Source organism: Cavia porcellus, unplaced genomic scaffold (genome assembly GCF_034190915.1).
Source record: "Cavia porcellus strain 051 isolate PalLab524CR breed Dunkin Hartley unplaced genomic scaffold, mCavPor4.1 scaffold_3, whole genome shotgun sequence".
Classification (NCBI taxonomy): domain Eukaryota; kingdom Metazoa; phylum Chordata; class Mammalia; order Rodentia; family Caviidae; genus Cavia; species Cavia porcellus.
Genome location: NW_026947486.1, coordinates 63,216,193 through 63,234,053, shown reverse-complemented (window position 1 = coordinate 63,234,053; position 17,861 = coordinate 63,216,193). Strand labels below are relative to the sequence as shown.

Here is a 17,861-nt window from a genome sequence, read left to right as displayed (position 1 = left end):
GCCTTCAAGTAGGCCTGTTTTATAACCATCTTCCTCCAAAGACCCTGCTGATCCCTGTAGCCATGAGATTCAGTTGTAACCCAAATCATCATCAGCTTTGGTGGCCAAAGCAATGTCTTCACCAATCATTCCCTATCCTTAATTAGCACAGCTATTGTAAGGCCAGTGCTCACAGATAAAGCTCTGGAATTTCCCCATCACTGTAGGAGGCATGAGCCCCAGCGGAAAGGACTTGTGTTTCAGCCTGCATCCTCACCAGCTGTGATATGAGCCTCAGTGTAACCCTTAAGATACAATCAACACAGGTAGCCAAGGGACCTCTTTGACTAGGACTACATTGCACAGCATAGCATGGCTCAGGACCCCATTCATTGGTGAGACAGGTTAGGATGTACCAAGACTTTGCCCTACAACTTAGTTTTGGGATGATGATACCTAACACTGGGAAGAGGCTAAAGATCCCCATACTCAGATATACTTGGAAACAGAGCCTCTGCTACAGCTTCAGTGCCAAAGGAAGACATACAACCCCATTATAGCAGCCCTCTATTCTAGCTGGCATCACCTGTGGCTGATGTCAGCAGTACTGAACTGAGTCCCCCCTCAGCAGTAGACAGATCATAGGAGTGAAGGCCTTGGTTCTAAGTCAGTGTTGTGCTGTTCTTGGTGTGCTGTGGCCTCAGGTGTAACACAGTTTGATGTCTTTGGTGACCACTAGTTTGACACAGAAACCATTCATAGTGACTCTGCCAAGAGCCAGGAAGAATCTCCCAGTTCTGGCTTCAGACCTGTAACTGTGGATGAGGCATTTTAATCTACCTCACTCCAGGGAGAGAGGTTGTGTCAATGAGTTCTTTCTAGGTAATCTCTTGCGTGTCTTCTCAGACACGGAAATTGTGGATTTGGGACAAAAGTGGGTTGCTATCTATTGTTGAAACCGGGATGACACATCAACGCTGGACTCTGAGTGAACTTGGACCTGGGCTCCATCCAGTGTTGAAACAGAAGTGACTATACACTCAGAGAAAATAAGCAGGCTGCCAAGAATTTGTGAGAATACAGACAAAAAGAAAGCCTGATTAGAAAGACTGGAAAAAGCATCTAATCCTTCAAATGCCCAGGTAATGTACACCAACAAATGTCAAGAGATCTCAGAGAATAATAATGCCAACTAATGAAAAAATAAGACTTCAGAAACTGGCAGGGTAGGAACCTACATGAGCAACCTCTTGGGTGGAAAATTCAAAACGACTCTTTGAAGGAAATTCAATGAAATCTTAGAAGACACAAACAAAACATCCAATACTTTGATAAAGAAACTTAACAGAAATGAAAATAGTTTTAAAACGTAGAAATCTTTGAGCTGAAAACTGTATTCAACAAACTTAAAAATGTTATTTATGTCATCAAAAGCAGAACAGACAAAACAAAAGAAAAAGTTAGTGATCTCAAAGATTCCAAAGAAAATTTCAGTTAGAGGAAAAAAGAAAGAAAACTAAAGAAAGCTTAGGAGAATTTTGGGACAGTATTGAAATAACAAATATTCAGGTTACAGAGGTTCAAGAAAAAACTGAAAATGACAAAAGGATAGTAAACATATTGAAAGGAATAACAACAGAAAACTTCCCAAACCTAGAAAAGGATACAAATATACAGGTGTAAGAAGTCCCAAAGTCAGTAGTCATGTACAGTGAGATATTTTAAATGAAGTAGTAACCAGTGATAAAAGATAAAAAGATTTTCAAGAATGCAAGAGGAAATAAATGCCATTATCATTATTTCCAAGATACTTGACAGTTGATTTATCAGAAACATTATGGGCCAGAAACACAATGAGCCAGAAAGGAGTGACATAAGATTTTCATAGTACTGAAGGTACAATGTCCCTCCAAATGAGAATACTGCATAAAGTATATCCTTTGGAAATAAAGGGAGGATAGATATTCACTGACAAAAATATGGGAGAATATATATCCACCATAGTTGTCTTTCAAGAAATTATGATAAGAGTTCTCCAAACCAAAAGAAACAGTTGTTAATGAGTAATAACACAACATGGAAAAATATGAAATATACTGGTAAGTATTACAGTATAAGCAATTACACAATCTCAAAATGACTTAATATTATAAGCCTGTTGTGTAAACCATTCATATCTTTAAAATGAAGAACAGTTAAAAACAATAATAGCTCCACTAATATGTTAAGAGATGGATAATATAAAAAGATGTAATTTGGGACATCAAAACATGGAGATAACTGAGTACAACTAAAGATTTTATTTGCATACTTTCTCTTTCTTCTGTCCATGTCTTTGTGCCCCCATTGAGTTCCTATCCTTTCAAAACAGCTTACTATAATAAAAAATGTATTCTCTAAACTTTGTAGTAACCACAAAACAAAAATCTATATTTAAAATACTTAAAAGAATAAGTAAGTGATCCAAACACATTGATAGAATGAATCATTTAAAAACAAACACAGGCTATAAGAGGAGAAATTGGAAGGAACTATAGTATGACTAACAAACAAGTTAAAATATGGTTGACCAAGCAGGAGAAAATATCAATTATAAAGAACTATGCACCTGATATCAGAGCACTTACATACACAAAGCAAATATTAGTAAATCTTAAAGAAAAGATAGACTGCAAGACAATAATATTTGAGAATTTAACATCCCACAGATCCTCCAGACAGGAAATCATCAAAGAAACATCAATGTTAAATAGCACTCTTGACAAAATTACATAACTGGTGTCTATAAAGCATTTCATTCAGTAGCAGCAAAAAACATATTTTTATCAGCACAGAACTTTCGCCAGGTTGGATCATATGCCTGGCCACAAAACAAGTCTCAACCAATTTTAGAAATGGGAAATCCTATCAAGCATTCTTTCTAATCAAATTCAGTAAGATTACAAATTAGTAACAAAAAAAGGTTGGAAACTCTACAAATACATGAAAATCAACTTAATTTTAAATAATCAACATATCAAGAAAGTAAAGAAGAAAACTAAAAATTTTCTTCAAAAAATGAAAACACACACAGCATAACAAAACATACAGGATATAACAAAAGCAGTAAGAAAATGGAATCTGTAGCAATTAAAGCCCATCTCAAAACTCAGAAAGATCTGAAATAAGCAACCTATTATTACATCTCAAAGAGCTAGGAAAACAAGGAAAATTAACTCCAAAATTATTTCAACGAAAAAATTATGGGGATAAGTGCATAACTAATGTAATGCTCTAGATTCCTTCAGCTCCACAAGGGAGGCTTTAGGTGTCCTCATCCCTGTTGAGGTGTCACCTGCACAGGCCCAGAGCACTGTGGGAAGTACTGGAGACCTTGCATCAGAAATGGAGTCAGTGACATTTAAGGATGTGGCTCTGAACTTCACCCAGGAGAAGTGGGCTCAGCCAGATCCTTTCCAGAAGATTTTCTGCGGAGCAGTGATGCAGAAAACATTCAGGATCCTGATCTCTGTAGGACACAAATGGTGAGTGTAAGCAAGTGAAGATAAAACCTCAACTAAAAAAAAAAAATTGGCCTACATCCATAGGGAAGGCATGTGTTTAAGGAAATCCTCATCATCCATTCATCCCAAAATATGTTCTTCAGATATTCCTGTGAAAACATCAAATGAGGACCAAGAACAGATAGGAAATTCATATAAATACAGGCAAAATGAACCCTATACCCTTCCCCATGGCTTTGAGAAGCTTGAAAAACCATGCACTGGAGAGAAACTACATGAATGTAAGCAATGCGGGAAAGCCTTCAGATATACCAGTTATGTAAAAGGACGTGAAAAAGTTCACGCTGGAGAGAAACCCTATGTGTGTAATCAGTGTGGGAAAACTTTCATTCAATCCAGTGCTCTTCGTGTACGTGAAAGAACACACACTGGTGACAAATCATATGTGTGTAAGAAATGCAGAAAAGCATTTTCATATTGTACTTCCCTTCGGATACATGGAAGAATTCACACTGGAGAGAATCCCTATATGTAAAAAGAATGTAGAAAGACATTTGTGCGTTGCGCTTCCCTTAAACTACACAACAGAATTCATACTGGAGACACCTTAAAAATGTAAAGAACGTGACAAGTCCTTCATTCTTCAAGTACTCTTCATATACATGAAAGAACTCACACTGGTGAGAAACTCTATGTGTGCACAGAATGTGAAAAAACATTCACATGCTGTACTTCCCTTCAAGTTCAAAGAATAATTCATACTGGAGAGAAACCTTATGAATTTCAAGAATGTAAAACAGCCTTCAGAACCTCCAGTATCTTTCAGAAACCTAAAAGGGCTCACAGTAGAGAGAAATCATATGAATGTAAACAATGTTGGAAAGCCTTCAGATATCCTATGAAACTTAAGAGTATATGAAAGAATTCCTCCTGGAGAGAATCCCTATGTATTCCATGACTGTGGGAAACATTTATTCATTCCAGTTCCTTTACAGTGCACAAACTAGTTCACACTGGAGACACTCCTTATAAATGCAAGCAATGTGGAAAAGCCTTCAAATGTTCCAGTCATCTTCTCAGACATGAAATGACTCACTAGAGAGAAGCCCAATGTATATATTCAAAGATGCAAAACCTTCAGTCATTCTCATACCCTTCAAGTACATGAAAGAATCCATACTGAAAAGAAGGCACATAAAGCTAAGCAATGTGGGAAAACTATTCATATGCTCTAGTTCTCTTCAGGTACACACCGTGGAGACCCTTATCGATAAATGATGAGCTAGTCTTCAATTTTTTCTAGTACTCTTCACATACAAAAAAGGATTTTGTACTGGGTACAAACCTTACCTACATGAGCAATACAGAAAAATCTTCCTTTGTTCCCCTAAGTATTGAAAATAAGAATTCACAGTACTCAGAAATCCTGTGCATGTAAGCAATAAGGAAAAACCTTCACACGTTCCAGTTGCTTTCAAAAAAATGAAAAAATTCAGGGAGAAGACCTTATATACATAAAGCTGTAACTCTTTCTACTTCTCTCAATACATTCCACTTGTGTTTGACACATGCAAAGAAATGTTAAATATAGAATGGAAAACTCTTAATTATTGTACTACCTGTCAAAATGATGAGAATGCCTATTGGGGAGGATTGGTATCATTGTAGGGCTTGGGGAACCTATTCATCTTGCTTGTATTCACAGATTTAAATGAGTAAGTGTAAAAACAATTCCCTTAAGTACACTACTTTTTCAAAAGATTTTAATTGGCCCACATGAAAGATGTAACACTGGATAAAATCCTCTGAATGTCAAAAATACCAATTGGAAGTTTCAACAGATACTTTCCAAGACCACTGAAAACTCATCCCATGAAATTCTATGAATGTAATAACAGTTTAAAGAAAATTATATAATGACACTGGGGCAAAATGCACCATAACATACTCCATATAATGGAGGTGTAAAAGATAAACATTGTCCTCATCAGTTGATCCTTGTTAAAGTTTATTTCTAGATCATGGATATTTCACTCTAGGAAACAAACATAAAAATTTTTGCTAAGTATTACTTAAGCAGTAGTACATGAGTTATGTGGGGATTTCCCTCCTACCCAGGGCATTTATACAACTCAACTACATGTGTAATCATACATAACATTTACTATATTTGTATATTAATATATCTTGACTTACATAATTGTGTATTAATCATATATAAAGGTGCATATAATTTTGACATATATATATATAATTTAGATTCTTGCTAAGTTGACCCAACACTTTTGATCCTCCTATTCCAATTTCCCAGAGTTATGATTATAGTTGTGTGCTACTGTACGCAGCTTGGTGTAGGAAATTTTATTTTCCTCAAGTTACTCAATGATGATACAAGGATTATTCTACTGATGCCACAAGGCAAGTTCATCTACTTCACTTTTTTTTTTTAATTTTTTCAGTTCTTGGGATTGAACTCAGTATCGCTCAAAGGCTTAGAAAAGGCTCTGCCAATGACCCACATTGTTTGCATTTTTATTTTTATTCTGAGACATTCTCAGTTCTCCAGGTTCACAGTAAACTGTTTGTTCAGCCATAGCACCTGATTAACTTGGACTATAGGCATGCTCCATCACATTGAAAAATCTGTATATGTTTCTTAATAGAAAAAAATGAGTTTTCGGTATGACAGTTTAGGCAATGGCAGTGCACATGTCTATGGTAGACAGGTCATGTGTTCAACCCCAGGCAGGACAAAGGGTGAAAATGCAACTTTTGGCTGCATGTTTTGCTCTTTAATTTTCATTCACATATTTATTTGTTCTTTTAGATAATTTCTAAACTAAACATTACAAAGAATGTGTGAAAAGTCGTTAATAAGTTGGCAAATTTTTATTTCTCATTATAAGTAAGTCTTAGAATGTAGGCATTCCTACATAAGTTCTTATGGCTTTTTCCCAAAATTGTTGATCATAATTTATCTTGCAAAACAGATACTAAAAAGTGATACTTGTGTAAAGTTCTTATAAAAGACCACCAGGACTATTACTTTTGTCATGTAGGATGGAATACACTAATATATCCACAAAGCAGAACTGAATTTCACGAAAAACATTCTCTGTAGAATTTTTACACCTTTAGAATTGGTTTTAGGGAGATCACATAATGAAAACATTAACATAGCACGTAGCTCTGTCACAGTGAAATATTACTTACTTGAAATTCAGAGACATTTCCTCCTAGATGTGTATCATTTTTTATCATTGTAACATCAAAAAATCAAACCACCAGAAATTGATCATCTTTGTCCTCAACTCTAATACTTTTACAATCTCTATGCATCTAATGAGCGTATTATTTTCAGGTATACTGTGAGAGAAGAAACCTAGGGTGAGATGGAATACCATGTCTGTTACAGCTAAGCTTTTCATACTCAAAAAATAAGGTTTTGATGATAATTTTGGAATGCACTTATGCCAACATTATAAATGAAAAACATACAGAATTTAGTTTGAATGATATTAGCACTACGTGCTCTGATTCTAAAGCTCTGAAAAATTATGAATCTAAATAAAGTTGGATTTTTGCCAAAAAATAATGTAATACTATAAAATTCATACATAGAAGGGCAATAAAACTGTGCCAGTTCTTCAATAATATAAATGTAATCAATGAATCATTATCCTGACTAAAGAAAAGAGTCAAATAAATAGAATCATGCTGAAAGGGGAACAGTAAAACTGACACCAAAGAAATATGAAGAATTATTGAAGATCATTATGATTTGTGTACCAACAAACTTGACAACCTAGAAGAAATGGATAAATTCTTAAAAACCCATACCTTATCATGATTAAATCAAGAAAAATTTAAAAATCTTAACTGAAAACTAAGAAGGAATAATGCTAAATCAGTAAGCAAATGTATCTCATCAAAGAAAATCCCAAGACAAACAGACATCATTGCAGAGTTTACCAAATATTGAAAAAAGTAGTAATAACAATTCCCCTTAACTAACTACAAAATACAGAAAATGAATTCTTCCAAACATATTCTATGAGACCAGTATCAGTGTGATACCTAAACTAGGCAAGAAAATACCAAAAAAAGAAAAATGTAGGTCAATACAAAATACATGAAAACTTTTCAACACAATAATAGCAAATTGAATTCAACAGCAAAATGAAGTACAAGGGATGCATGGATGATTCATAATATGTAAATCGACAAATGAAGTACATTACATCAATAGAATTTGATCAAAAACATGTGATCATCTCAATAAATGAAATAAAACACTGAAGAATATATTTAGCCTGTATGATGAAAGATCTGACATGAAAATAATAACATTTATGGAAGAAACTGGAAAGGTTATGAAAAATGAAAAAACAACCTGTGTTCATGGATTGGAAGAATCAATATTATTTAAATGCCTATATTACCTAAATAAATCTACAGATTGAATGCAATATCTATCAAAATATCAATGACATTCTTTTAAAAATTAGAAAAACAGACATATAGATAAATGGAACAGAGTGGCCCAGGTGTAAATCAATGTAGATATGACCAATCAATATTCAACAAAGTTAAAAACAAACATTGAGAAAGGAAAGTCTTTTCAATAAATGGAGCTGAGAAGACTAACAATCCACCTGAAGAAAAATAAACCTGGGCCAATATCAATAACCAGTTCCAAAATCAAATCACCAAGGACTAAAGACTAATCTAATACCCAATATTTGAAATTACTAGAAGAAAACATAGAGCAAACACTTCAGAAATTAAGACTAGGTAAAGACTTTTTGGCAAAGATCTCAATACCACAGGGAACAAAGGCAAACAGACAAGTAAGGTTACATCTGGCTAAAATGTTCTACACAGTAAAGAAACAATACAGCAAAACAAAAATCTACTGAATAAGAGAAAATTTTGCAAGCCATACAACTAACACGAAGTTGATATCAAGAATATATAAAGAATTCCACAATCTCAGCAGAAAAAAAAGGAAAATTCAATCCAATTTCAAAACAGACAATAGATCAAAATAGACATTTCTCAAAAGAAGACATAAGGATATATAACAGGCATATAAAAAATGCTTGATATGATTTACAGCATCAGGGAAATGAAAATCAAAACTACAAAGAGATTGTAACCTCACCACAGTAAGAATTAATAGTATCAAAAAAATAAAAAGTGCTAAGAGATGGTGGAAAAGGGAACTCTTGAGTAGTGTGTGTGGGTCTGTAAATTAGTACAGTTATCATGGAAAACATGGAGGTTCCTCAAAAAATTTAAAGAAGAATATGATGCAACAATTCACTGCTGGGTTTATATCCAAATAAAACCGAATCACTAGGTCAAAAATAATCCATATTCCCATGCTCATTACAGCACTATTCACAGCAGGCAAAAAATAGAAGCAATATAAATGCTTATGAATTTATAAGTGTATAACGCAGATGTAGATATATATAATGGAGTACTATGCAGTCATAAAGAGTGAAATCCTATCATTTGTGGTAATATGGATAAAACTTGAGATCATTATGTGAAGTGAAACAAATTAGGCACAAAAATACATAATCTTACTCATATTTAAAACCTAAATATATTGTTCCAATACAATTTAGGAGTAGAAAAGTAGTTACCAGATTCTGGAAAGAGCAGAAGAAAGGTAGAGATTGGAAAAAAGTTGATCAGCTATTGTATAGTACAATGAATATAGACAACAGTAATACAGCATAAATGTCAAAGTGCTAGAAGACATGATTTGGAAACTTTTTACCATGGAGAGATGATGAATAAGAAAATAGATATTCTTAACCTAATGTAAACATATTACAATGCTTGAAACTCAAATCTGTTACTCCTCTAATATACACAAGTTTTTACTTTTCTGTGTCAGCTAAAAATAACTTAATTTTTAAAAATGAATAAATAGGCACATTTCTTCTTTTAAAAAGGCATTTAAATTTTTAAAAATAAAAAGAAGACACTGAACTTAAAATATCACAACTATCCACAATACAGTGTAACTATTTACACAGCATTTACATCGTATTACATATTATACATAATCCAGAGATCATTTAAAGTATACAGAAAGATGTGCCATAGGTTATATGCAAATCCATGGAGTTTTACATTCCAAAAATTTTACTGTCCTTGGGGAACCCTGGAAGTGATCCCACACAGATAACAAGGTGTAACTGTAAATATAAGCCCTTCTAAACTGTTTTTTTTTTTACTTTTCAAAAGTGTCTCTGTGACGCCAGAATGTAGACCATGATTCAGAGAAAGCAAAACAGAAGAATAATTGAAAAACTGTGGCTGATAGTAAGAGATGTTGATGACATGAACTCAGAGCTGTGGTAGAAGGGTGAAGTATAGAAAAGAAATAACACATAAATGAACCTCTTAAGCAGCTCACAATCTAGTGGGGAAGACAAATATCCAAAGAAACATTATATATGACAAAAGCTCTGATCAGCTCTCCCTTTAGTTCTGGACAAAAGGGAAACCAGGTCTAGGCTCTGTGCTTTAGAGGATTATGAATATCACACACACACAGAAACACACATACACACACAAAATGATACTAAGTAACACATATTACATTTTGTTACTCTAGATCCAAATGTTGCAAGCTGATGTAAGGAAAAACAATATAATATTGATTGGTATAAATGAAAAAGAAGGTGACAACACAAATAATATCAAGACTATTTACAGAAGTAATAGCTGAAAATTTTACAAACATGATACAGAAAACTGACAAACAGATAAGTGAAGCATTTAGAACTGCAATTAACCAAAAAAATCTACACCTAGACATCAATATCTCAGAAATTCAACATAGGAAAACAATATTAAAAGCTGTTAGAGAGAAGAGACAGATCGCCTATGAAGGAAAGTCCACCAGAATCAGAGCAGACTTGCTAACACAAATAGTGAAGAAGAGCATGAACTGAACTATTTCAAAGCCTAAAGGAAATCAACTTCTAAGCCAGATTGATATATTCTGCAAAAATACCCTTCAAAATCAATGCAGAATTAAGATACTCACCCAAAAAAGAACAGCTGAAGAACTCCATAACCACTAAATGAACCCTACAAAGAATAATGAAAGATATTCTAGATAAACATAAAAATAACTATGACTTCAAGAACACCACTAGAAAGAAACCATGAATCAGAGCAAATAATTAAACAGAGGGTAAAGGTAAAGAATCAACAGTACAAAGACAACATGACAAAAATAAGCCAATATATATCAGTTATAACTATAAATGTAGATAGCCTCAAAACACCAATTAAAGAAACAAGCTGGCAGATGAGATCAAGAAACAACATCCAACCATATGCTGTCTACAAGAAATCTAATCAAAAAGGAAATTCATAGACTGAAAGTCAAAGGATGGAAAACAATACTTCATGCAACAGGAATCCCCCAAAACAGCAGGGCTAGCTATTCTGTTTGCAGACAATGTGAACTTCAAACCATGAATGATCAGAAGAGATAAAGAAGGTCACTACATATTAGGGGAAAATTTCAAGAGGAATAGATAGCAATCTTAAATATATATGCACCAAATAAGGGAGCACCCAGCTATATAAAACAAGTATTAATAGAAATAAAAAAAAATCAAATAAGCAATAACACAATTATAACTGGTGACCTTAACACCCCATTGACACAACGAAACAGATAAACTAGACAGAAAGTCAGCAAAGAAAGAACAGAATTGAATCAAACTTGCGAGGGTTCCACACAACAACAGAATATACATTTTTCTCAGTTTCACATGGATATTCTCTAAAATGGATCATATATTAACTAATTGAACATGCTTAAGTAAATGCAAAAGAATCAAAATATTCAATGCATATTATCTTATCATAGTGCCAAGAAACTAGAAATTAATGACAAAAGAAACTACAAAATCTCCACAAATATGTGGCAATTAAATGATACACTCCTAAACAATCAAAGTGTCACAGAATAAATTAAAGAAAAATTAAGCAATATCTAGAAGTAAACAAAAATATAAATACAACTTACTGGAACCTGTGGGATGCAATGAAAGCAGGCCTCAGTGGGAAATTTATTGTAGTGAATTCTCTCATCAGGAAAACAAAACAAACACAAACAAACAATCTGATGATATACCTCCGACATCTAGAAAAAGAAGAACAAATCAAGCCCCAAGCCAAAAGAAGCCATAGCAGAGTTCAGAAAGCCTTCCACTGGAAAAAAAAATACATCATTGAATTTGTGCTTCTTTTAGAGGTTTCCTGGATTAAAGTGATACTGCACAAACCTCAAAAAACCTTCTATCTTCAGCACTTTGGGAGAATGAGGTAAGAGGATCTCAAGTTCAAGCCTTGCCTAGGCAACTTAGGAATTGGTAAGGCCCTTTCTCAAAGTAAACAACAATAGTCTGTGGACACAGCTGAATAAAAAGAACCTGTGTTCAATTCCCAGCACAATGAAAAAGAACTTCTGTTCCCCTAAATGGGTAACATGCACTTTAAACTAGAAAATAAGAAGTAGGTAATACATACAACAGCAGTATGTCTGACCTGGATACTGTTTTATGTGCTTAAAATATTTATAGCTTCAAAAAACCCATATAGTGTGGGTATAATCATGACCTCCAATTTTGAACCGAGAAAACTAACAGATTTACAAAATTAAAGTAATTTAGCCAAGGTCACATTGTAGAACCAGAACTAAGATCTTTTGATTCAAAAATATTATTATATTATGTAGAGGTAATCATTTGTAGAAGTAGCTACCATTGGTTAAACATTTACTCTGTACTAAACACTCTGTTCTAAGTCCTCTATACATGATTTCAAAAACTACGGAATAACTATATAATACTTTTACTTTGTTCTTCAAATAATCTAGAACCCTTAAAATTTGATTATATCAGTTTCCTGTTAAGGAAACAAAATACTTGATGCACACAACTTTAAAAAGAGAGATTTAATTGATCATATAGTTTCAGAGAATTCATTCCATGGTAAGTTGGCTCAAAGGAAGAAACCTCATGGAGAAGGGTATACGTAGAAAAGTTGCTGAGTTCATGATAGCTGTGAAGCAGGGGAGGGAAGCAGTGCAAGAGAGAAAGAGTGTGCGTGCGCGCGCACACACACACACACACACACACACACCCTAACCCCTAGCCATCACTACTCACAAAAATTAATTTTAAACTTTTGATGATGCAACTCAACTATCTAAAATTTTTTTCTCTAGTTGCAGGTGATTACAGTACCACTTTTTCCTGTCATCTATGCCACAGTCCCTAGCCCTGCCATTTCCCCCACTTCTCATTCAAATTTCTAAACTTCCAAACTGTGACTCCTCTATCTCTCCGTACTAAGCTGTCATCATACCTGACCAAGAAAATTTGTTGAAGCTGGGCATGGTAGTGCACGCCTATAATCTCAGCATTTGGGAGGCTGATGCAGGAAGGTTTTTGTGAGTTCCAGATCAGACTGGGCTACAAAATGAGCTCAAGGCCAGTCTGAACTATATAATGAGACCCTATCTCAAAAATACAAAAAAGAAAGAATGAAACAAAGAAAGAAAGAAAGAAAGAAAGAAAGAAAGAAAGAAAGAAAGAAAGAAAGAATTTGTTTTCATGGACCTTACACCTTGGGTCAAATGGGAGCACTCTCTAGACCCTCCTCTTGCAATTCATTCAAATTTAAAGTAATTCAAACTGCATCAAATTAAAATGTAGTTCCTTAGTCACACACTTTTAATTACTATCACTAAAATATGCTAATAAAGGCCTAAATTATAAGGCAATAAGTATAAAAAGCTATTGAGAAAAAGGAGATAAAAATACCTGGTTCTAAGGAAGGGGAGCAGCACAATTATTTCCAAGTTTCAACCTAAATGACTGAAAGAAAAATGATATGGTAGACTAATTAATGGACTCCAATGATATCTATATTCTGATCCTAGAAAGCTATAAATTTTACTTTATATGGCAAAAAGTCCTTATAACATAATTAAGTTATGGCTATTGATACAGGGTGATTATCCAGGATTATCAAGACAGGCCCCAAACGTAATTATAAGTGTGTTTATAATAGCAAGATAGAGATTTGAATATAGAGAAGAAGATACTGAGATGCAAGCAGAAAGAGATTTAAAGGTGCTATGCTATTAGCTTAAAAGATGGTGGAAGTGGCCATGAATAAAGTAGTATAAGGAATTCAGTTCTAGAAGATGGGAAAAAAAACATGGAAAAGAATTCCCTTTTCAGAGTTCTGTTTCCATTTCCAGGCTCCCTGTTCTGTGTTTATTCAGGCTGATTCACATCATCAGTGCTGCAGAATCTGTGACCCAGCACGGACTGCTGAGGGCCTCTGTAGCACCATAGGTAACTAGCTAACCTCCAGTGTTTTCTTCTGGCCTATTTTGCAAGCAGAACCAAGATTGGCGTGGGAGTTCTGAAGGATGGTGAGGTTCTGACAAACCCACTGAAAACCCATGCTACACCTCCAGGCATAGGATTCCTCCCAAGTACTACTGCTAGGCACCACGGAACTATTATCCTAGGATTGCGGCAGGAAGAACTAACAGAAGCCAGATTAACTTCCCAAGATATCAATTGCATTGCTTACACCAAAGGCCCTAGCATGGGTACCCACTGGCTTCCATAGCAGTTGTGGCCCATATGGTGGCTCCGCTGTGGAATAAACCTCTGGAAGCTGTGAACCACTGTATAGACCACATTAAAATGGGCGGCCTCATCACTGGGGCCACCAGCCAACTGTAGTATAAGTCAGCAGAGGAAATACTCAGGTCATTACCTACTCAGAACATCAGTACTGAATCTTTGGGGAAATCATTGATACTGCTGTGGTAATTCTCTGATCACTTTGTTTGAGTGCTAAAGATTTCCAATGATCCAAGTCCAGGTTACAACGTTACAACAGATGGCAAAACGAGGCTGGAAGCTAGTTGAGCTGCCATACATTGTAAAGGGGATGGATGTCTCATTTTCAGGGATTGAGATACAGCCCTACAGATGTTGGCCATAGGTGAGTGTACTCCTGAAGATGTATGTTTCTCCGTGCAGGAAACAGTGTTTGCTGGTGGAGATCACAGAGTGAGCCATGGCAAGTTGTGGCTTCCAGGAGGCCTTCATTGTAGGAGGCATTGGATGTAATGTGAGGCTGCGGGAGATGATGCAGACAATGTGCCAGGAATGTGGAATCTAGCTTTTTGCCACAGATGAGAGATTCTACATTGACAGTGGATCCATGATCCCCCAGGCTGACCGGGAGATGTTTCAGGCTGGACACAGGACCCTCCTCAGTGATTCTGGGATTACAAAAAGGTATCAAACAGATGAAGTAGAAGTGACATGGAAAGTTTAATGAGATCAACAAGATCAGAGTTGATAGTTCCCTAAGTGGAGCTCACAGGAACCTGGATATATATCTCTCCTAATATGGGACTCTTGGTGTCATGGTTTATGTCTGTGTCCCCCAGGCCTCATGAGTTTGCATTGTGCATTTGTGATAGTTCATCATCTAGTGCTTGGATTGATGGTGTCAGTGTTCCACCCACCTAGGGGTGGAGCCAGGATATGATGTAATGGCAGGAAGAAGATGTATCTTGCTCTTTGCTGGTTTATACCTTGCTGTTTGCAGCTGCCATGAACTGCGGCCCAGCTGTGCCCGCCTTTGGAGCCAAGTGAGTATGGACTGAAACCTCCAAAAACTGTAAGAAATAAAACTTTCCTTTCCCAACTTGGGCTTCAGGTATTTTGTCTCAGCCTGAGTAAAAAGTAACTAAGACAGAATTTGGTACCAAAGAGTGGGGTCATTGCTGTTACTATACCTGACCATGTTTCTTCAGAGGCTTTGGAAATGGCTTGTGGGCAGAGTTTGGAAAGGTTTGGACATGTCACCTGAATGCATAGAACTGGAGCAGCTTAGGCTGTTCTGTAGAGGAGATTCTGGTCAGAGCTCAGGAGACTAGAAGGCTAATAGAAAGCCTCATGGTAAAGACCAGGCTTGGCAGGTTTCTGCTGGGAAGAAGGACTGCATTGGCTGTTGGACTCCCCATGATTTGTGTTATGGCTTGGGAGAAAGTTTGTCTGCATTTTGCTCATGCCCAGAGACTTTGCCTGAGACTGAGACAAAGGGCAATGGACTGATTAATTTTGAAAAGGAAATTAAAAAGCAATCGAATGTTCAGAATGTGGCATGGCTATTGTTGGGGGCTTTTAGCCAGCTTTATGTTGCAAATCAAGAGCAAAGAGCCCAGCAGGATAATTTGCAATACTGTGTGTGACTTTGGCCAGAAGGAAAATGCCAGGAAGGCTGTGGACTGTAAATACAGAGTTGAGATTTTGATTGCTGAGGAGAAACATTGAGATAAAAAAGATGCCCTGGGGGTATCCTAGGAAGGGGGTCTCCACCCTTTGCAGCCTCACTGCAAAGTAAAAGAATTTGCTCAGAGGAGAAAGCTGCAGAGCACCAGGTTCCAGAATGGCAACAGAGGCCATGTGAGGTTCCAGAAAGGCGGCAACATAGAGAAGCTTTTCCTCACAATCACGTAAACAGAGCCCTGCAATCCAGGCAACGGACACCTACAGCAAAGAGAGAGAAAAGCCTGGCTACTGTTTCAGCTCACAGCAGACCTTGGCGGCATCCACAAGGTGATGATTTTAGGGGCAAGGAAAATGCACGAGTTCTGAGGGTAAGATGGCTTCCACCTCGATTGCAAAGGGCCTGGGAGGCCAAGCAGTGTGCCCCTGAGAGGGCAATTTGTGAAGATGTAAAGGTGAAGCCGAAGGTGCAATGGAGACCACAGAAGTTTGGAAAAGCCAGGAATGTGGATGATCCAAGGAAAGCTGCAATAAGCGAGCAGAGAGGATTTAAGAAAAAAGATGTGGGAGTTGAAATCGCTGGAAGTGTCCTGGGGGTGGAATCACCCAAGCCTTTTAGAGCTTGCAACCAGATTGCTTCAGATGCTGAGCATGGAACTCTAGGACTTAAAGTTCGTCCTGCTGGATGTTGGGCTTGCTTTGTTTCCAATGCTTTATATTCCCCTGTTTGTAACTTTTGGAATGGTAATGTTTATCTTGTGCTTTTGCATTTCAGAAATATTTAACCTTGTTTCATTTGTACAGGGCGTTACAGTTAAGAGTTTACCAAGTTTACCAAGTCTTTTCCAAGATTGGAAGAGACTTGGACAATGCTGAAATTGTTAGGACTTTGGCAACTCTTGGAGGTGGACTAAATGTCTTTTGTATAAAAGATGTACATGAGTCCTGGGGGCCGGGGGTGGAATGTCATGGTTTATGTGTTTGGCCCCCAGGCTTCATGAGTTTGCACTGTGCATTTGTGATGGTTCATTGTCTAGTGCTTGGATTGATGGTGTCAGTGCTACACCCACATATGGGTGCATCCAATATGTAATGTAATGGCAGAAAAAAGGTGTGTCTTGCTCTTTGCTGGTTTATGCCTTGCTATTTGCAGCCTCTGTGAACTGTGGCCCAGCCATGCCTGCCTGCCTTGGAGCCAACTGAGTGTGGACTGAAACCTCCAAAAACTGTAAGAAATAAATCCTTCTTTTCCCAACTTGGGCTTCAAGTATTGTCTCAGCAATGAGTAAAAAGTAACTAAGACACTTGGCAATGCTGTGGACTCCCCTCTGCACAAGGAAGAATGTGGACTCCATGAAAGCCGTGGGGTCTCCCGTAGAACCTCATAATGACTCAGTAATAAAATATATTTGGTTTTGTAAAAATAGAAGAATGCCTTTGTTGTCTCTGGACCGGGCAGTGCCCTGCTGATACCTTCACTTTAGCCCAGTGAAACAGACTTCAGAAACAGTTTTCTGGTTGCCAAACTATAAAAAAGTAAATCCACATTGCTTGAAAACATTGGGTTTGTGGTAACAATGGTTACAGGAAACTAACACAATGCCATTAACAGATCAAGTGTTTTCTACGTGAGGATATTATTTGGAACACACTATGAAACATTTGGATTTACATACATTAAGATTGAAACTTTTTGAAATTTGGAGTAAACTTTCCAGGTCAAAAATACGTATCCTAACAGCACTAACAAAATAATGATCTCTCTGAGGAAGTAAGGAGAGAAACGGGACCCAAAGTTAAAGACAGACACACACACAAGAAGATGAGAAAGAGGAGAATACAATGAAGATGATGACAACAAAGATGATCAAAGGATGAAAAGATAAACAAAAGTTGAAAGGCAGAGGAAGAGAGAATTTTCTTTTTCTGTTTGGGTGTTTGAGTTGGTCCACTGGATGTTTCCTGCCCTCAAATGGGGATTCATCCTATTGGCTCCCCAAAAATCACA

At 36.4% G+C, this 17,861-nt stretch overlaps 1 pseudogene; it reads left to right on the top strand.

The window, feature by feature from the left end:
* The first annotated feature begins 2,055 nt into the window (after positions 1 to 2,055).
* Positions 2,056 to 14,894, top strand: LOC100735933 (tRNA N6-adenosine threonylcarbamoyltransferase-like; annotated as a pseudogene).
* Positions 14,895 to 17,861: the final 2,967 nt, after the last annotated feature.